Consider the following 21,283-nt stretch of genomic DNA (forward strand, 5'->3'; position numbering starts at 1 on the left):
ACTCAATTTCTATGCTTGGACTTTTGATTTTTACCTAGGAGAAACCTGCACAGCTCATGATAGGACTTGCTTCTGTCCCTTCTCAGAAGCCAGGCATGTTTCTTTCTCCTTTGGCAAATACTAGTTAAGAAGTTTAACAGACAGGATGTTGGGGATCAGGCAGTTTGAGAAGAAACTATTCATATAGCCAGGAGTGGTGGTGCACATCTGTAATCCCAGCACTCGGGAGATTGTGGCAGGAGGATTTTGAGTTTGAGGTCAGCCTGAGCTACATACCAAGACCCTGTCTCAAACACACACACACACACACACACACACACACACGAGTATTGCTGAGCAAATGCAGAATGCCTTCCTCCTGTTGGTGAGAAGCCCATTTTATTTTTTTCTGGAAGAATAATGTTGAATTTTTACCATCCTAGTAATAACTGAATGCTGACTGTATTCTTCAATTGCCTTGACTCTATATGATCGTCCGTGGCTTCTCCCTAAAATCCTTTAGTGATGCACATATGTAGAAGATGTACCTGTGCACCAACCATCAACAGTGTCCCCAGCTGCATCCTGGGTAAGGAGTCTATGAAGGACACTTTCTTGGGATGGTTGCCTTGTAGGACTCAGAGCTGCTTCCTGGGTTTTATCCAGGTCTCTACAGCTTCCAGGACAAGAAGAAGTGACAGGACTGCCGGGTTCCCATTCCTTTGTTCTTTCTTCTCTGGAATTCCACATTAATCAGTACATCTTACAAGAGAGTGACCTCCACTTCTTTGGGCAAACTGAACCAAGTTGGGGCTATAAAAGCCGCTTCTTGAAAGCGGGTCTTCATTCCTCCTAGTTAATGAACAACGAGGTAGAGCCTGGTGTTGACTTGGTGGAGGACAAGTTAGAACCAGAAGAAGGATATGTGAATCAGTCACCCAGGAATATCTAAGCCATCCAAAGACGTACAACCAACTCCCAAGGCCCCTGCCCTGTCTGCACCATGCTTTGCTGGCCAAATGCATGTAGGAAAGCAGGGGGCGGGGGCCTGCCTGTACCTCACTATTTTATGCATGTCCTACAGAAAGGGATTTTCTCTTAAAAATTGCCTTTAGGGCTGAGGGTGTGGCTTAAGTGGTGGAGTTCCTGCCTAGCAAGTGCAAAGCCCTGAGTTCAAACTTCAGTACCACCAAAAAATCCCCAAAATGTCCTTATAACTTTCCCTTGAAGTGCTGAGTGGATTCTCTGTGACATAATTTGAAATTCACCTCAGCCTCCTCTTCTAAAAGTCTGGAGGGCTTTGTGCCCTCTTGCTTTCTATAACTTTCTATGGCTCTTAGGTGTGTTCAGAAAACCTTGCTTTGGCAACCGAGGAGGGGTGAGACCCCTACAGGTCTTCATAGTAGATGGAACTAACACAGATTCCTGCCATTAGCCTGAAATCTTGTCAGAGATTCTCTTGCCCTATGAGATGGGGGGCCCCAAGCCTCTGAAACACAGGAAAATCAAATTAAAAAACAAGCACACAATCCATGTGATGTAATGTGTTTGAGAGACTTTAGTTTATCAGTCTTTCCTTCCACGTTTGTTTTGTAGGCTTATGTATGGACCATGTAACTTCAAATTCCTCACTCTTCTTTCTAGAGTGAGTCATTTTGTGCTATTTAATGGGTTGGGCACGCAATACACCACATTTTCCTCCCCCATGCCATCCAATAACATGGAGATTTTTTGACTGTTCTGGAAAAAAAAATACCAAAAGTGTACCATATTTGAGAAAATGTGTTTACCTAGAGGAGTATTGATTTAATTATAAAAGTAGATGGTCCATAGTTTTACCTCTTAAAAAGTCTAACTCATTTTCTTTGAGTCAAAAACATATTCAGTCACAGATTTCCTAGGCAAAGAGATGGTCAGGGTTGTATGAGAAACCCAGGTTTGCACACATGCTCCATTTAGTGGGGAGCAGGGGTCTCCTGACAGGCATCACAGCTCCTCTGGCAGAATAGCATCTGCTGTCTTTGTCTGCAGGAGCCCCTGGTGGTGCAGGAGCTGCTGGGGCTCATTCTGAGTCCCAGCAAGGTCTGAGGTCCACAGCAGAAGGTGAAGATGAAGTTCACATGGGAAGGCAAGCTCTTCCCTTGTCCTCCTTTTTATTAAAGTGATATTTTCTTACTCAATTCTGCCCAGAAAGGGTCCTGCTTGGTTCTGTGCTGAGGCTGACAGGCCAAAGTGGCCTCATTGACTTTGGTTTCAAGCCAGGGTGTTTCTGTTCCTGCCACACCTGACTACCATGTACTGATGGATGTGGTAGCTGCTGCCTTCCCTTTGAGCTGTTCTCTGCTTAGATCATCAGAGGAAAGTCTTAGCATTTTCTCCTTTTCTTCCCATCCTTGTGGAAGAGCTTTCTCAAAACTCTGTGAAGAATCCAGGTTGGCACTCTGGAAAAAAATTTGGAGGCTACTTAAAAAGCTGGACATCGATCTACCATTTGATCCAGCAATACCACCCTTGGGGATATACCCAAAAGACTGTTACTCCAGAGGCACCTGCACACCCATGTTTATTGCGGCACTATTCACAATAGCCAAGTTATGGAAACAGCCAAGATGCCCCAGCACTGACGAATGGATTAAGAAAATGTGGTATCTATACACAATGGAATTTTATGCAGCCATGAAGAAGAACGAAATGTTATCATTCGCTGGTAAATGGATGGAATTGGAGAACATCATTCTGAGTGAGGTTAGCCTGGCTCAAAAGACCAAAAATCGTATGTTCTCCCTCATATGTGGACATTAGATCAAGGGCAAACACAACAAGGGGATTGGACTATGAGCACATGATAAAATCGAGAGCACACAAGGGAGGGGTGAGGATAGGTAAGACACCTAAAAAACTAGCTAGCATTTGTTGCCCTTAATGCAGAGAAACTAAAGCAGATACCTTAAAGCAACTGAGGCCAATAGGAAAAGGGGACCAGGAACTAGAGAAAAGGTTAGATTAAAAAGAATTAACCTAGAAGGTAACACCCATGCACAGGAAATCAATGTGAGTCAATGCCCTGTATAGCTATCCTTATCTCAACCAGCAAAACCCCTTGTTCCTTCCTATTATTGCTTATACTCTCTCTACAACAAAATTAGAGATAAGGGCAAAATAGTTTCTGCTGGGTATTGAGGGGGGGAGCGGGAGGGGGTGGAGTGGGTGGTAAGGGAGGGGGTGGGGGCAGGGGGGAGAAATAAACCAAGCCTTGTATGCACATATGAATAATAAAAGAAAAATGAAAAAAAAAAAAAAGAATCCAGGTTGGTTTATATAAGCATTCAGCAAGGGTAGCTCCCCAGTAGAGGTAGTCTTTACTAGGAGACCCTGGACCCTAGGAAGTCCATGAATGGTTACTAACATATTTGTTATTCAGTTTTTCATTGCTGTGACAAAATACCTGAGCAAAACAACCCAAGAGAGGAAAGATAGCTTATGGTTTTAGAGACTTCAGTCCATCGTGGTAGGGAAGGATTGATGGAGTAGAGCTGTTCAATTCATGGCAACCAGGAAGCAGAGTATAGATAGGAAGGGGTCAGGTAAGATATACTCTTCAAAGATATGCCCCAGTGATTTACAACCAGGCCCCACCTTCCACAGTTCCACCACCTCCCAAGATTCTGTCCAAATTTTGAATCCATCAATCTATTAAACCATTGATTAAGTCAGAGCCCTAATGATCTGGTCTCTGGAAATGACCTCATAGGCATCTGAAGAGGTGTGATTTACCAATCTCCTAGGTGTCTCTCAGTCCAATCAAATTGACAATCAAGATGAACCATCACAGGTAACAAGTCACCCCTGAGACCATCTGCACAGTTTCACACACACATACACGATTTCGGAAGGGAGAGGGCTTATAGTTCCCAATGGATTGTCAATGGGGTCTGACACCTGTCTGAAGATCACTGCCATGGCCTTAACTGGGCTCCTCCCTTCAATTGCTTTTTCTTTCCAGTCCATGCTGTGCATTATATTGGTTTGGTCTATTTGAATCCATTTTTCATGTCTTGTACCATCCCCCCCCTTTCTGCAGGATAATGTATACTCTTGCTTCTGTTGTCTTCCAGATTCAGTCTCTCACCCTTCCTCTATACACTTGTTACTCCAGACTTCTCTCTTTGTGTCTCTCCCCATCATGCCATGCTTTCTGCATCCTCACCTGCCTCACTCCTCTCCTTCTCCATGCTGGTCTTCCAACTCCTTTAAAGTCAAACAAACATCTCTATTAGGCTTTTTTTCCATGAACCAACAACATCATGCTTGTCCCATCCATACACACTTGACTTTTAATTGTAAACTGCTTGATGTGTCATATGGTTAACCTTTCATGTTTTTTATTTTGTATTTTACCACCTCTTCCCCTGCCACCAACCTTTCATGATAGTTAACCTTTCATACTTTGCCATCCAAACTGAGCTTTTTCTCTTTCTTTCTTTTTCTCTTTCTAATTCTCTCTTTCTTTTTTCTCTCTTTCTTTCTTTCTTTTTATCTTTCTCTCTTTCTCTCTCTTTTTTTCAGTATTGGGGTTTGAACTTAAGGCTTCATGCTTGCCGGGCAGGTGCTCTACCACTTGAGCCACTCTGCCAGCTCATTTCTATGTTAGATATTTTTGAGATGGGGTCTCCCTTTTTTTTTTTTTTTGGCCCACCTTAAGACACTATCTTCCTGATCTCTGCCTCCCAAGTAGATAGGATTACAGGCATGAGCCACTGGCTTCCAGTTGGACTGTGAATTTCTTGAAGACAAAGTTCCATTCATTCATTCATTTGGTCAACAGATATTGAGACAATGTCTTATTCATGGGATACTAGGTCTGGTGCTGAGTTTGGGTTTCCTTTACTCCTAGACCAGTTGTGCACACAGAGAACACTGAATGAATGAATTCTGGTCAAGCCAGAATTCACTGGTCACTGGTCACTGAGTAGGGCCTCAGATCCCTGAATATACAGCCAGGGTTTCTCTGGGTTTCTGGGACCAAAACAGAGCATGCAGGCTCTGTTTTCAGAGGCTCAGGAAATTTCCAGCATTGACTTCTCCCACATCCAGGGGCCTGCTCCCTGCTGACTGCACCATCCATGGCAGATGATTTTGCTGACTCTAATGTGCCTCAGTGACTTTTCCTTTCCCATGGATCGCTGAGTGAGGGCAAAATCGAAGACCACCTTTCATCAGAATTTGTAACCCACAGTGGGGAATAAAAAAGAAAACTACACTAGTGCTTTCTTTCTCCTGAGCTTTCTGGAATCCTTGCCCCTCAGGCCAGCACCTAGACTACATCCTCGACAGTATTCTTTCCATAAGAAGCCCGGCTCCCTCGGGTGTGGTAGAGAGAGGTGGGGGAGCATCTCTCCAGGTGCTGGGTGGAGTTCTCACACCTCCAGGTGGGCCCAGGAACTGGGCCATGTGCACAGGGCTTGGAGCTGCCTCAAAAGCCCTTGAGCTGCTTGTCTTGGCTGCTTGGTGGGCAGCTGAGCTCCTGCCAAGCAGAGCTGGGGCAGAGGGAGAGGCCAGGCCTTAGCATGGTTTCCTTACCCTGAGCTTGGTTTGGGATGGATTCTGCTGCTCTGGTCCCTTCAAAGAAGAGGAAATAGAAGCCCCCAAGGCTGACAGGGCAGCAACAAGTCTGAGCTCTGTGAGCTACATCCTGAAGGCTTCCGGCCTGGCTCCACTGCCCAGGACTGTCTTCTCCACCATGCTCCAAACCAGAGTGCTGGCTGTGCCCAGGAAGGCCCCTGAAGTCTGTGTTATTCTTTCCCACCTCCTGCTCTCTCCTGCCAGGAACAACAAGAGCGGGAAACGGCTTTGGTGCTGGACCTCCCTCCAGGCAGCTCTGGGAGCTGCTGCACACTGCATACCTCTCCTGAGTGTATCACAGCACGTGTGTAGGCTACCCCTTAGGCATCAGTGCTCTTGAATTTTGCAGGAGAAATCTGCAGAGGTTCTGAGAAAAATAACAGATTTAAAACCCACCATCGCACTGTTTGTTTGGGACCACCAACTGCATTTTCCAAGGTGGAATGGCAAAAGTCAGTCTGTACTCACTATGAAGTGGAACAGTATGGGTGTATTAATAACCATTTTTTAACACATATACTATAAATGTTACCACTTTAGCTGTTTAAAACTGAATTCCAGTGACGTTTAGTACATTCACAATGCTGTACAATCATCACCACTATCTACTTCCAGAATATTTTGTCACCCCTGAAAGAAACTCTGTACTCATGCACCAGTCCTCCTTCTCCCCAGGCCCTGGCAACCATTAATTAGCTTTCTGTCTCTGTGGATTTTCCTGTTCTGGATATTGTAGCATGTGTCAATACATCATTCCTTTTTATGGCCAAATAATTATCCCTAGTTTTGGGTTTTGTTTCCTTTGCACTACTGTTCCTATCATTATGTTCATTCGGTTCAAGACATGGTACGGTCTTGACTCATCTGAAATTGATTCCTCTCAACTCTATCCTCCCAAATCTATCCAACACCCCTCTGCATCATACCTGAGAAATACCTACACCAGGGTTTCTTGACCAGCTGGTTAGAATCATAGCTGCCCAGCCCTACTTCACACCTACAGAGGAGTCTCTGGGGATGGAGGCAGGGCATCTGCGTTTCTGACGAGCTCCCCGACCACTCTGAGGTGGGCATTTTCTCCTACCACAGCCCAAGACCTCTTCATTGACTGCCCACCACTGGGCTTCATTTTTGCCTCTACCCACCAGGATCCAATCCAACTTCCAAATACAACTCAAATGCCGCCTTCCCTATGATTCCTGAAATGATCCTCAAGTCTGGGCCAGGGCTGTCTCTCTTGGACTGTGAGCACCATGAAATCAGGTCCTGGTCTTCTCTCTGTCCCTAAACAGCACTCATTCGCAGGCGAGAGCACTGTGTGTGTACTGCCGTGTAGGCCGTGCTCTGGGGGTTCTTATCTACCGACAGCTTTGACCTGCTCGGTGTGAATGAAAGCGACATTAGATTCCCAACACTGAGGAGTCACCCTGTGCAGGAGATGCCACGTGGTTCTGCTCAGTAAGCCACAGAGGTTGACTCTGCCTACATCCTGACGTGGCACACAAATGAGTGAAGTTCAAACAGCTGTCTTATAACTCAGTGGGGAGGGCAACACCAGACGTGCAGATGGGACAATAGTCATTTAAACACAAATATTAGTAACTTCTAAGAAGCACATGTGTCTACCCTAAGCTAGCTTGTGAGTTGTGCCAGAGGACCCTTTTCATCCCCACTCGTGCTCCCCACAAGTGCTGGGCAAGTCCCTTCCTGCCACACCCCCTTCACTTTCTCATTCTCCATCAAAGCAGAAGATAGGTGCTATTGACTATGACAAAGACACAACATAGCTCATAGGATTGAGTTCCACAGTGTGGCCTGCATGGCACATGGTCCACGTGGCTCCTGAAGAGTGGGCAAGGACTGGCCTTAGTCAAGAAAGCAATGCTTTCCTTACCACATGAGCCAGCAACACCACTGTATGCCCAAAAGGATGACTATCAGAACTCCATGTCTCTGTGCACCAGTACTCCTCCAGCACTAGCCAAAGGTAGAACACACCCACGCTTTCAGAGAAGAGTGCATACACAAACAGTGGCAAGCACAAATATGCCGTTGCATATTATTCAGCCTTAGAAAGGAAGAAGTTCTGACCATGCTTCAACATAGGCTCCCCTGGAAAATAGCCGGCTAAGTGAAAACAGACACAAAGGACAACTATTGGAAGATTCCACAAATCTGGAGTACACAAGTCCATAGAGACAGAAAGTGAGTTAGGGTTTCCAGGGGTTGAAGGCAGGAGTGATGGAGAGGCAATTCTTTATCAGGTAGTGAGTTTCTGTTTGGGGTTTTTGGAAGCAGACAGTGGTGAATGTCTGCCTAGCAGTGTAAGTATACCTCCTGCTGCTGAACCAGACATGTGAGAGTGGTTAAAATGGTAACTTTTATGTTATGTTTATTCAAAAAAATACTCAGATTGTCTTTCCAATCACTATACTAAAGTAGGGAATGCTTGAGAATGTCCCCTTGAATGTGGCCTTTTAGGAGCTCCTGGATGCTGTGCCCATAGTCAGCTGAAACTTCCATTTCTCTGTTCCAGCTGCCGTGGTGTAGGGACACAAAGATTTCTGGCTTTCCCTGAATGGCCCCAACAGCTCAGTAAGTCTCAGTCAGCAGAGGTGTTCCAGCCATCAGAGTGCTGCTGGTTGCTCCGAGATGGCCACAAAAAGGGATCCTCACTTCACTGCAGGGGGTTCTCCTATAAGGTTCTGTCTGGGTCTTTCTCAGGTCCTGCAGAATCTTGAACAACAAAATGAGGGAGTGCAGCTATTCCATGCCTTGACTTAGGATGGGACTGTATTCCGAAAAACCCATCAAAAAGTCAGAACTGTTAAAAATCAACAATGCATCTAATACCAGCCAGGTAGGGTGGTACATGACTGTAATCCCAGCACTCAGGAGGCTGAGGCAGAAAGATTGGAAGTTTGAGGACAGTGTGGACTACATAGCAAGACCCTGTCTCAAAAAAAGGAATTTAATATACCTAATTCACTAATATCACAGCTTAGCCTAGCCTGCCTTAATTGTGCAAAGAACACGTATATGTTAGCCTATAGCTGGGCAAACTCATGTAACACAGAGTCTACTTAAAGAGTGGACTGCCTCCCGTACTTTATTGACTACCATACCAACAGTGTCTGGGTATATTTTTGTCTGATTATAAAGTCAAAAAATTACAAGTTGAACTATCCTAAGTTGGGAACCTTTTGTAACGAACAAATACCCAACTCTAGCCCCAGCCTTGGGATGTGCATGCAGACTTTACAGACCCCGAGGAAAGGGGGGACCTGGCAGAAAACCTGACTCACCAAGAGGCAGAGCTGTGCTTGTTCTCAATGCAATCGCTATTCAAAGTGTGTGGTTAATGGCCTTCAATCAACTCCAGTGTATTTGCGTATTAAATCAATTTCACATGCAAAAAGCATTCCCCCCATATAAATTAAATGCTCTATCAAAGACCTCCGTGTTTCCCCAAAGCCTCATGTACTCCAGGCTATTTGGGAAAAATTTAGCACTCCCTCCATTATCCTGTAAAGCCAGTTATAGATATTTTATTTTTAACATTAAGTTGTCAAACATATATGTACAGTTATTATGTATCAGGCATGTTCCAAGCCTTTTAGAAATACTACCTCACTGAATCCTACTAATAACCCTAGGAGGTAGGTTCTGTTGTCCCCACATTACAGATAAGAAAACTGGGGTACAGGCCCTTCTAAAGGGGATTCAGACTCAGGATGTTTGCTAAGGGGGCAGCAAGGAGACAAGGCACTTCTCACTTTGAGGAAGTTCAGTAACCCACTTCCCCCATTTGCTCTGCTCCTATAAGGCCCAGGTCGGCCCATCCTAAAGACCTGGCAAGAGCAGGTAGCCCTGCGCCTGGCTGTCTTGGGACTTCCCCTCTTCTCTTGTCACCATTTCCTAGGCTTCTTTCTGGCTGTGGTCAGGAGGAGATGGCAGAGAGGAGGTCTCTGAACAACCCCTGCATTGATGAGTGCGGTTGTGAAATCACTCTTGAGCTTGATTTTCACAGAACCATCCGCGCACATGGCAAATGCATAGCTGTAGTGATTCAAGTCATTTCCTCACCTTGTTTCCATGTTTGCACTGTACAGCTTGCTTGTGGCTGGAGCAGAGCTCTCTGTACCTCTTCTGGTTTTGAAAGCTGCCTGATTCATGAATCTGTAAATGCTTAAATTAATGAGTTATATTGATTTTGCCTAAAGCATTTATTTTAACAGGACTGTGTTGAAGGGAAGTGATGCCTGCACTGGATCAGAAGCAGCAGTGGCCTCTAGTCTGGAGCTTACCCTGGGTGTCCTGAGGCCTGGCCTTGGGAATGGCTGGCTCTGCTGGTGTCAGGGACCCAGGCTGGGAAGGCTCCTGTGCAGAGGGGTGAGTTTGGAGGGTAGCAAATTGTCCAGGATTGGAGGCAGCTTGGACAGCCCAGCCTTCTCTGTCAGCTCAGACCAAGACCAGAGATACACTTTATGGTCATACCAGCACAATTTTTCACAAGTGAGGGGGGACCCAAAATAGTGGGGTACAGCAGGGCCATCAGATTCCCATGATTAATCTGAAGGTTTATTGGTTGATCTGTGTGCCCCAGCTCGAGTCCTGCTCAGATTTGGAAACCACTTGAGATCTTGTTTTACCCTCCTGCCCCAAATGCATCAGAAGCTAGCTTCATAATGACACAGTGAGAGTTTAAACTAGAATCTTCCACCTTGTTCTGAGAGAGGGGCTTCTGCATTCCACCGACTTTATACTAAACAAGGAGAGTTTTGGCACAAACTCGATATTGATGTACATTTATAGGCTTTGGGTCATATTTATTTTGCTGGCCAAAGAAGCCTAGGATTTCATAGCTTGAGCTCATCTCTGCTCTCCTGTTTTTCTACCCCTCGAGAGTAGTATATTGAAACTTCCCTCTCACCACACAATCCAATGCAATAAAGTTTTCAAAGGAGAATCCTGGGAAGTACAGAAGAACGTGCACACCCACCTGGGCCCAGCTCCCCTCCCAGAGGCAGGGACTGCTCCCAGTAATTTGGACTTTTCACCCACACTCAATTGCAGTGCTGGAGAGCAAACCCAAGGCCTCATGCTAGGTAAGCAGTCTGCCACTAAGCTACACCCCGAGCCCCCACCTCCTTTTTTCTTTGGATGGTAGAATAATATACTGACTATATTGCACTTGATTTATTGAGAACAAGCCTCTTTAATGGCCTGTGTGGCCCATGATGGGCTCACCATCCTGAAATGGACACTTCGGTTGTCTTCAGCCTTTTTGAGTCTAGCTAATATGGAAGGTGAAATGGAGTATCTAATAAAATTTTCAAGATGGAGCATCTCTACATTTAACCCATTGGTGTGGCACTTTCTGGGCATCTGATCTCAGCTATTTGGGTTTCCATATTAAGGCATGCTAAGGAAGCATGCATAAGACCATCACCTTCCCTCCACACTGACGACGTTGGTGTTCAGATGTGTGTTAATGAAGGTGTACAGGAAGGTTGGAGAATCACCTGAGTTGGAAGATGGTGTCAGAGAAGCAGGAATGGATTACCCTTGGCAAGATGGTACCATTGGCAGTCTCTCTTTCACAAACAAAATTATTTCCGGGTCAAGTGTGGTAATGCATACTTGCAGTCCCAGCTACTTGGAGAGCTCATGGTATGAGCCTGACCTTGGCAAGAATTCAAGGCCCTATCTGAAAAGCAACCTAAAAAAGCAAGAAGACTGGGGTTGCTCCACCAAACCTGGAAAGCCCTTCCTCTTGTCTCTGGATGCTCCCATGCTATCCTTACTGTGGGTCCCAGCCTGCCACAGACCATGACCTCTTTAGGTGGGCTCCTGTTTTGTTCAGGAAATGAGCAGATCTGAGTGGAAACAGGAGAGGTCAAACACCAGAGATGCAGAAGGTCATGGCAGACACTGCTGATTGATTACTATTTTGTTCGAGGAGGCAACAAGCCAGCTAAAAAGTTGTACTCCCCGACTCCTTTGCAGCTAGGGAGAGCCATACATCCCACACCAGATCAGTAAGATCTAAACACAAGCATGGTTGGGACTTTTGGGGAAACTGTTTAACTAGGAAAAGAACCATGATGCAGCAATCCTAATGACCAAAATCACATAGGAAGGGTGGCTGGAGAAGGACCGGAGGGAGCCAGGATCCCCTTGGGCTCTGTGAGCTGCCCTACTTGTCATGTGGTCATTTTCTAGGACAGAGCCAAGTTCTGTGGAGTCTGATGTTTATGCCACTTGGGAGGCCTTCTTTGAGAAAAGGAATACAAAATCTAAAATAAAATAGCTAAAACTTAGCTGGGATCCTGAAAGTCTAACGAGATCTCTGCCAGGCCTTCTATCTGCATGTCTTGGAGACAGGAGAGGAAGTGTCATTTGGTTAAGCCGTGGTTCTCAGAGCCAGCCACAATTCTTGACCCCCAATGTGGTGTCACTAGTGTTCACTAAGTGCTAGCTGTCATGCCAGCTCGGAACCAGGACCTAAATGAGGTTAGCAGTGCTTGGGAAGCATTTAAAGTCTTTGAGTTGAATTATATTCCCCTCAAAGTTCCTGTGTTGGAGTCCTCCCTTCTCCTGCCCCCACCTCCAAATGTGACCGTGTATGGGGATCAAGTGAAGCTGAGATTATTTGGGTGGGTCCTAATTCAATGTGATGGTATCCTTGTAAAAAGGGGAAAGGGAAGATTGGCATATAGGGAAAATGATATAAGGAGATGCTGGGAGAAGTTGCCATCTACAAACCTCCAAAGGCACATCTAGCACAGATCCTCCCTCACAACCCTTAGGCAGAGCCACCCCTGTGCACAGCTTGGATCTTGGGCCTCCAGCCTCCTACACTGGGAGAGGATCCATTTCTGTTTTGGAAGGTACCTAGTCCATAGTACTTTGATATGGCAACCGTGAGAGCCAGTCCTTACCCTAGAACTTCATTCAGTGATCTGCCACTGTTTGAAAAGTCCCCAAGGTGACCGCACATGATGGACAGAGGGAGGACCATTGACAGAGGATTCTAGAAATTGTCAGAGAGTAGATTCAGGTCAAACGGGCCTTGAAGAAGGATTAGGAATTCAACAGAGAAGCTGGGAAGGTATTCTCGCAGGACAAGGATGGATTGGGGTAAAGTTAGAATACAGGACCCTGCTGTAAGCTTCAGTCACAGAGAATGGCAGAAGGCCCAAGGTAAGGGCAGAAGGGCATTCTGGGCCAGGTAAATCAGTGCTTACCTGGCATGCTAGGGGTTTTCCTGGACAGCAGGAGTCAGCAGTCTTCAGATGAGCTGTCATGTTTTTGGAGATATCCTCCTCAGCTCCTGTATAGCATTGAACTTGACGAACCTGGACTGAGCTTCTGACAGTGTTGGGCACCTGAGGAACTGACAGTGGCACCAGTGAAAAATCACATACGAAAACCAACTTCCTTTTCTCAGATGAACCTGGTGGACTTTCTCAAGTTGTGGCCAGTGCTTTCCTTCCACAGAATGTCTTCCCCCCAAACTTGCTAGGCAAACTCCTATAGTACCTTCAACACCCAACTTCTGTCTCCCCTTGGAGCCTGTTCCCATTACCCACCATAGCACCTTCTACTCTGCCTTGCCATGGTTTGTTCTATGCCCTCTCTTCTCTGGTCTCAAGAGTGTAAGTATCTAGAGAATAAGGGCCCTGTCTTTCCTCTCCTTCATTTAAAAAGATTTGAGCAGCTTCTATCTGCCAGGCTCCGCACAATGTGAAGGGGAGCACGATTGACGCTCCACAGGTTGAATTGGTGGGACACGTGTGCATTTTGTCAGTTTGCAAAAACATGTTCATTGGGCAGCCAGAGGTCTGTGAGTTTTGAGAATTCAGTTAAATGTGTGAAATGCTCCAAGCTGGTTCCTAGTCTATAAAGTGAGACTTAAGAACCAGTTTTATTTGTAAATCATTTCAAGGAGACTTCGCTAAATAGACTGTATCTATCTGAGTTTGAATTCCTTTCCTGGGGCAGGTAGGATATGAATCTGTATGTTTGATTAGTAATTTATTGGGTTGTGTCTCATGCCTTCGGTCAGCCTGCCATCTCCATCTGCATCCAGGTTTCTGACATAAGTAGCCTGTGGACAAAAAGAAAGGGCAGATCATCCCTGCCCCTGTTTTGACTCACTGTACTGTCTCTCCCAGTAATTCTTGGCTTAGTAGGTTAAAGTTTAACTCCTTTTCTCCAACCCTGATCATCCTCAGCTGCAGTCACTAATTCACTAACACATACAGGGAAAGAGGGCCAGTGGCAAGGCTTGCTGGACGAAGAGGACAGGCAGTCTTAGCCCAGGCTGCGAGGACTCTGTTCATCAGGACACATCCCACTAGTGGTCCCCAGGACTTGATTCTCTGAGGTGGTTTCTGCCCAGGCCCTGGAGGCCTGGAGTAAGCAGATTATCATCAACATGGAATAGGGGGTAGCTTCAGAGGCAAGGGCTCAGCTCCCTTCTGAAAGAAAACCAGGTGCTCCCAGAGGAATTCTGCCATTCAAGAAATGATAAATGCCACCTTGGCACAAAGCCCGCTGCAGACGGGAGGGGTGGCTTCGGCAAAAGATTCATAATTAGTAGATAGTTCTTTGAGCCCAGCCCATGGATTATAGGAATGAGCTGTCATTCAGGATTGTAACGACTCTGAGGGTTGGAATCTCCTTATTCACACTGAACCTGAGCGATGAGGCTGCTGGACACAGAGGTGGCCTGAGGGGCCCACTGTTGGTTTACAACAGGCCTTACCTCATGATGGACAGATAACAGTGTTCAGAGACCTGGTGATGACTGTTTTGGAAGGCACACTGTTAAGTGCTCTGACAAGTCCAAGCAGAGAGCTTCCTTCAGCTGCTTCCCGCCATGACAGCCACACTAGTTCCACATGAAAGACTGGCAGGATGAGATGTTGTTACACATTAGTGAGCGAGGACATACAAAGTGGGGAGGTAAAGGAGTGGCAAGCCAACTGTGAGGACAGCAGCAAGACCCTGGAAAATGGAACTTCAGGCACTTCAGGATGGCAGTGAGTGGCCACTGCAGCACAGAGGACAAGGACACCATTGTCAGGCCTGCCCTTTAGAACCATGGTGCACCCTCAGCTGACTTGGGAGTCCCTTTGGGAACACCAGTGCCCTGGGGGTTGCTTCAGGAAAGGAAAAAGACAGGGAACTTGTGGGTAAACACAAGGTGCCATGCTCGCCTTTCTTCCCTTCTGGGTGGAGGCACATTCCAGTACAGGCAGAGTGTCCCTGAAACTCTGAACCTTTGGTTCATTGAACAAATGCTGATGACCATCCAGTTGGAGATCCAGGCCCAGGCACCTTTCCTGGAGGCTGCTGTACCTGTGGGGTTCTGGCTGTGCCTCTCCCACCCCTCTTCTCTCCTGCTCCCCAAAACTGTCCCTCCACATAGCCACTGTAGAAGGCACTGTTGGGTCACATGACTCCTTCACTTGGAACTCCTCCAGGGTCCCTCAGTCCTGAATCCTGGCTTTCAAGGACCCAAAGTAGCTGGCCCAATGGCCCTTCCAATGGTATTCCTCTATGAGCCTCACTGCTTGTTGGCCTCCAGGGGGCTTAGATACGCAGTCTTCTCCAACTGCCTCCCTGTCCTTGGGCACTTTCCTGCCTTGGGTCTCAAAACCAGTCCATACCTCAGCCCACCTCAGCCTCTGAAACCCCAAGTCAAGGCCATATCTAAGTCTTACTTTGCTCTAATTCCCAAATGGAGCCATGTCTCCCTGGCCCTGTGTTCACCATCATTGGCTGCTTTTCCCAACAGTATTTCTTATCCTTTATCCCAGCTAATGTAGAGCCCCGAAGAGGCATGGCCCTATGTTAAGCCTCTATTTCTCCATTCGACCCCTACTGTTATCCCTTGGGGGGCTTTAGAAGAATGTTGGGCCAGGGTCGCCTGCTCAGGAATCTGTTCTCATCGTGGGGTACGGCCAGGCTGGGGAGTTTAAAGAGCTCTCCAGGAGATTCTGAACAACGGCAAATATTTTGAGACCATCTTTGCACCCATGATGACAATCTTGGATGGAATCATAGAACTTGGGGGTGGAGGTGGTGAGTAAGGTTATAAACCAGCACTGACCTATGGGACCTAGCATGAGTCACAAATACCAGTCATAGATATAATTTTCACATGGAAAAAAGTACAAAGAAACAGCAAAATGAATTTTTCTTTGATATAATCCATCTATGTGAAAAATGAATTTTTCTATCTTTGCTTTTATCCATCTATGCAAATATTATAATCTCAATATGTAACCCATATAAAACTTATTAATGAGACGCTGTACATTCTTTTTTTTTTTATACCAGCTCTTTGAAATCTGGCATGTGTTTTACACTTGCAGTCCATCTCAAGTCAGACAAGCCGCATTGCAAAAGCTCAGAAGCCATAAGTGTGTGGCTCACGGCTGCCGTATTGGGCAGGGAGTGCCAGACCACGGGTCCATTGAGTCACAGTGTGCTTGGGCTGCTGGCTTAAAAGGTACCTGTATGTCAAGTGGCAGGCTTGCTGTGGAAGCAAAGGCAGCTTTGGCTGTTGTGATGAGAGAGGTTTCACGTTTGTAGCCCAGAAAGCTCCGACCTTTCCAGTTAAATCAGAGTATCTTCTTATCTTCCCTCATCCCCTCCTCCATCTGGGTCCCACATCCAAAACAAATTTCCTCCCATCCTCAGCCTCCTGCCGCCCGGCTTTCTAGCACCCAGCTGCAGACCTGCTGTGGCTTCCTGTCCTGCCTACTCCTTGGAGAGCTGGCTGCCAGGCCCAGCAGGAGGGCCGGGTGGAGGTAGGACCTAGCAATCAGGAGAGGTCCAGAGGAGACTTTGGAAAGCTTACTCTTGTTAACTTTCTCCTGCTCTGTCTCTGGGTCAGCACACCGAGTCCCTGACCATCTACTGTCCCCTGGCCTCAGGTACTTTCCAGCCCATGAGAGGCCCATAAACTGAGCAGATCTACCCATTAGAGTCACGGGCTATTTGTCAACCTTCCCAAGGGCAACCCCTGGTGGGGACATTTTGATGCCAAAATGTGCAAAGACAGTAAGAACAGGACTATTATTAGACTTTCCGGACATCCCAGTTACAGGCCACGTGACCAGTCCTTTGATGTCACAGTGGGAGTGTTGACCCTGGTCTCCAGCATTTCTGAAGATGCTTTCTCACTGGCACACAGGCACTGTGCTCTCCATTATTTTTCATTTCCATGGGCAATTAATCTTCTTTGTCTTTAAAAAAATTTTTTTTGAGTACATGTGGCCAGGCGGTTCCCAGTCTTTGTTGCTGTTTCAAATCTGTGAATCGTTTGGGAGCATGTGGAAGGTTGGCTTTTATGCTCTAAGATTTTGCTGAAAGCTGGGACAGCAGGGATGGCTAATGAGATTTTTTTTTCTTTTTTTTAGTGCTATAATTCTTAGACATGTAGCAAGAGGTTTCACTGGAACACTTGGAGAGATACATTATCAATGACCCAGTTTCATGGCAGTATAGAGCTTGTCACCTGATGGTTCTGCAAGTCCTTCAGTGCCCAGGACATGTGGTAGTTCTGGGAGAGATGCTACAGGTAACACAGTCCCTGTCTAACTGAGGAAATAAGACTGGGTGCGCAGGCTGACAGAGGGGATAAAGGTGACTAGACCATATATGCTAATGGATGTTCAGAAAAGCCATGCAAAGTGATACCTGCAGGCCACGGGAGGGTTGACCAGTGGAGACCCCTCCCAGGAGATGGGTGCTTCAGCTGAACAAAAGGGACAAAATGCCATAGACACTATGGCCAAGAAGCTCATGTAGCACCCCCAGCAGGGACTCTGTGCACCTGGACACTGTGCACCTGGACACTGTGCACCTGGACAGGGGAGTGCAAGGCTTACAGTGCTGTAGATTGTAAGCTGTCCCATTGCATGGCAAAAGTGGTGACTCTTAGAGTAAAGAATGTTAGCTTTTCTTTCCAGCTCTGCTGCTGTTTCCATCCTTTGGTGACTGGCTAGTCACTTAGCCATTTCTGGGTCCTTTCTGGGACTGGCAGGGCTTGCCATTGCCTTTCCCTGGTTTTGCTGTTTGGGAAAAATCAAAATGACCATCCACTCACATCTATCCAACCAATACCTATTTACCTATTCATCCATCCACTTACCTATACCTCAATACATTCATCCAAGTATTCATCCACTTGTCCAAACATCCATTCACCCACTCATCCAGTCATCCACCTATACATATCCCTATCCATTCATCCACTGATCTACCCACCATCCATTCCTCTAGGAAATCACTTGTGCATTTGTCTACTTCTTCAGTTGTCTTTTTCTGAGAACCTACTCTATCACAGAGACTGGACTAATTGCTAAAAAATGTGGAGCAAACAGTTATGGATCCTGTCACGAAGAGACAGGTCAAGGAGGACAATAGTACTTGCACAAATACTCATACTCAAATGACCAGGCTACTACCTTTAAATAGGAGAAAGCAAAGGGCTCCCGGATCATAAAAAGAAGGGGTCCTAGTGACACTGTGGACTCACCTCCACCCAAATACTGACCTCATGGAATTGTAGTTATCTGTGTGTCTTCCCTGTTAGACTGAAGGCTCTTGAAAAATAGGGTCATATTTTCATTATCATCCTTAGATCTAGGCAAAATTATCCCTGTTCTGAGACCCCATATAAGGGTCCTGCTATAGTCTTATCCTTAGATCTAAGCAAGATTATCCCTGTTCTGAGACCCCATGTGAGTGTCCTGCTATAGTCTTCTCAAACTGCACCCCACTCTGCAGCATAAGGAGCTGTGAGGCCAGATGACCATACCACCTGGAGCCCTTGTACGCCTCTTGTAGGTCATGCCACAGAGATCCAGGGCTCAACATTCCCAGCCCAAAGGACTGAGAAACCCATTTCTAGGTCCTCTACAGGCCCTGGTCCTTTGTGGGGCCTCCTGAGAGTGGATCTTGTCTCTGGTGTGTGTACCCCAGAGCCCATGCTGAGAGTCTTGGCATTTATGGGCTGTGGATGGCCCTTGGGAGGTCAGATTAGTATGTCCACTGATGTGCAGGGACAGCCCCTTGTGGTGTGGCCAGAGTTGGGAGGGGAGGAGAAGGGGAACAGGCTATAGGCCAGGGACAGAAACCTACTCTTTCCAAACTATCAAATCTTGCACAGTGGAGAAGTCGACATTCAAACATGACCTTCCAAGTTATTATGAAGGTATATTTATCAAGAAATGAGGAGGAGAACATACTAACATTTTTAATTAACCTTTGTATATTTAGACATTTGGTACCTGGACCTCTCTAGTGCCCTTGCCCGGGTCCTGTTAATATTAGGGGCAGAACTCCATGTCTTGTTTGTGGTTGAATCATAAATTCCTATGCACTCGTGGTAACCAAATGTAGCATATGACCTGGACAGGGTTCTGGATTGGAGGGAAAAGGGCTATAAGAGACATAACTGGGACAGGGAACCCAACTGAAACACAAGGAGTGTAGACCAGATAAAGTATGTCAGCACTACATTCTCTAACTTGCCTGCTGTTCTGTGGTTACCAAAGAGAATCTCCTTGCTCTTAGGAAACTCACATGGATTTATGAGGAGTCTGCAACTGAGAGAGAGAGCAAGAGAGAGAGAGACAGAGAGACAGAGAGAGAAAGAGAGAGAGACAGAGAGAGGAGAGAAAGGCAGAAACATAGAGAGGTCATCAAATGTCAAAGTCGATGGATAAGTGTAAAGGGAGAATGGAGGTCCTATGCATTATTCTTGCAATTCTTTTTTTTTTCCAACTGTAGTTTGAAGTGATTTCAGAATAAAAAGTTAAAAAACAAACAACATGATTTGAAACCTTGGGCAGAGTAGGCATGCTCAGTGTTTCCTGGATGACATTTTTGCTGGGGCAACACTTAAGCTGGCCCTTGAGCATGGCTGTGACCTCAACGTCAGCAACAGGGAAAGCTACAGGATTAATAAGCAGTGAATCCAGCAACTCTACATGATGCCTACACTGTGCTTCGGGCTCGAGGTATTAGCTCACTTATTCTGGGTGACATCCATGTGTGTCAGGTGCTATTTTTTTCTTCCCATCGTACAGATGGAAAAATTGCAGCCCAGAGAAGTGGAGGTCCAGACGTGCTCAGGAAGCAGAGGCAGTGCTCAGAGTTTGTGTTTTGCTGCCTCCAACAACTTAGCAAGACTTGAGTTCTCAGCATGAAGAGCCACGATTCCAGAATTTTCACATGTATCAACTCCTTTAATCCTTAAAACACCCCACGAGATCATCATCCTCATTTATGGATGGGAATGACTACCCAGAAAGGGAAAGAAGCAGGAGTAGAGAGCAGAGCTAGCCTCTGCAGGAGGGTTTCAAGTAGAGTGGTTGGAATTGCAGCCTCCAAAGGCCAGTGCAGGTGGAATGCTTAGCAGATGGCAGTAATTAGGTCCGCTTGGATTGGAGGGTGCAGTGGCAGTGTGGGTTAGTCTGCATGGGGTCCCCAGAGACCTTTGCCCAGGGCCTGACTTGGCCATGTCCCAAATGGATCCTCCACAGCAGCGCCTAGGCACCTGTGGGTCCAAGGTGGGGTGATGAATAGCAAGGAGGCAGAGTAGAGAAACTGAGGACCCGGTCAGGACCCAGACAGACCTAAGATGCAGCATGTACACTATGGATGATGACAATGTGGACAAGGAGAACAGTTGCAGGGGACAAAACAAGGCACTTAGTAGGATATGACAACTGGATTGGCACCAAGGAGTTAAATGCAGCAGGCACTTCAGGGGTGACAGACAAGATCTGGCAACAAATGAGCAGAGGAGGGAGCCAGCCATGGCTTCCAGCCTAAGCTGAGGATGTGGCACCATTCTATTGGCTCAGCTACCACTCCATGTGTGCCCAGCTTCACCTCCGACTCACCTTCTCAAAAGGCTGACCATGGTGTGTTCAGTGTGTTCGTTAGGTCCTCCAAGAAGCCAAGATGGGATCTGGCAGTCAAGAGGTTTCTTAGGAGTGATTCCAGTGGTAGAAAAGAAGGCAGAAGGAGTCATCATCAGCCTGGGGTGTGGGCTGCGCCTGGCAGGGAGGGCATCAGGCAAGCTGGGTGGAAGCAGACCAACTGGGGAAACTGGTCCTGCGGACAGGTGTATTTCAGAGTCCAGCAGTGGAACTGCTGGCCAATTATACTTGTTGTTTTCTAAGATGTGTATTTCCCATTGTGGCACCTCTACCTATTCAACGCTGCTGCCTGTCCTTCCCTCCTCTCCCGTTCCCAGAACCCCCAAGTCCCCTCACCCTAGCTCCACTCTGGACCCCTCTAGCATCATCTCCTTTAAACACACTATATAATTTACTTATGTTACAATCTGCTTATCTTCTCTGTCTCCGGCTGAAATGCAGCTCTGTGAAGGTGGTATGGATTTTATTGATGCTGCTGGCACACAGACGATGCTCAATAAGTGCTTGTTAAATCACTGCATGCGATCAACAGAGTTAAGGAACCACAGGAGGCATTAGTTTGAGGAGGAAGTCTCATAAGCTTGATCTCCCACATGGGCCACCTCAGCTCCCACAGCTTCAGGTTGCCTTTGCCTTAAACAGAAAGACCTGAGCTAACCTGTCCACTGGAGAGACAACAATTATTACCATTGAGAAGTCACTCGAATCAA

The 21,283-nt window shown here is 46.6% G+C and overlaps 1 long non-coding RNA gene across 1 annotated transcript; it reads right to left on the reverse strand.

Moving 5' to 3' along the window:
- Positions 1 to 377: 377 nt before the first annotated feature.
- On the reverse strand, positions 378 to 20,719 carry LOC141424605 (uncharacterized). Its single transcript, XR_012449478.1, has 3 exons — positions 20,535 to 20,719; positions 12,852 to 13,000; positions 378 to 2,420 (listed from the first exon to the last, which is right to left on the reverse strand). It is a non-coding gene; the product is annotated as an uncharacterized lncRNA (long non-coding RNA).
- Positions 20,720 to 21,283: the final 564 nt, after the last annotated feature.

The sequence above is a fragment of the Castor canadensis genome, chromosome 7 (assembly GCF_047511655.1).
Source record: "Castor canadensis chromosome 7, mCasCan1.hap1v2, whole genome shotgun sequence".
In the NCBI taxonomy this organism is placed as follows: Eukaryota; Metazoa; Chordata; class Mammalia; order Rodentia; family Castoridae; genus Castor; species Castor canadensis.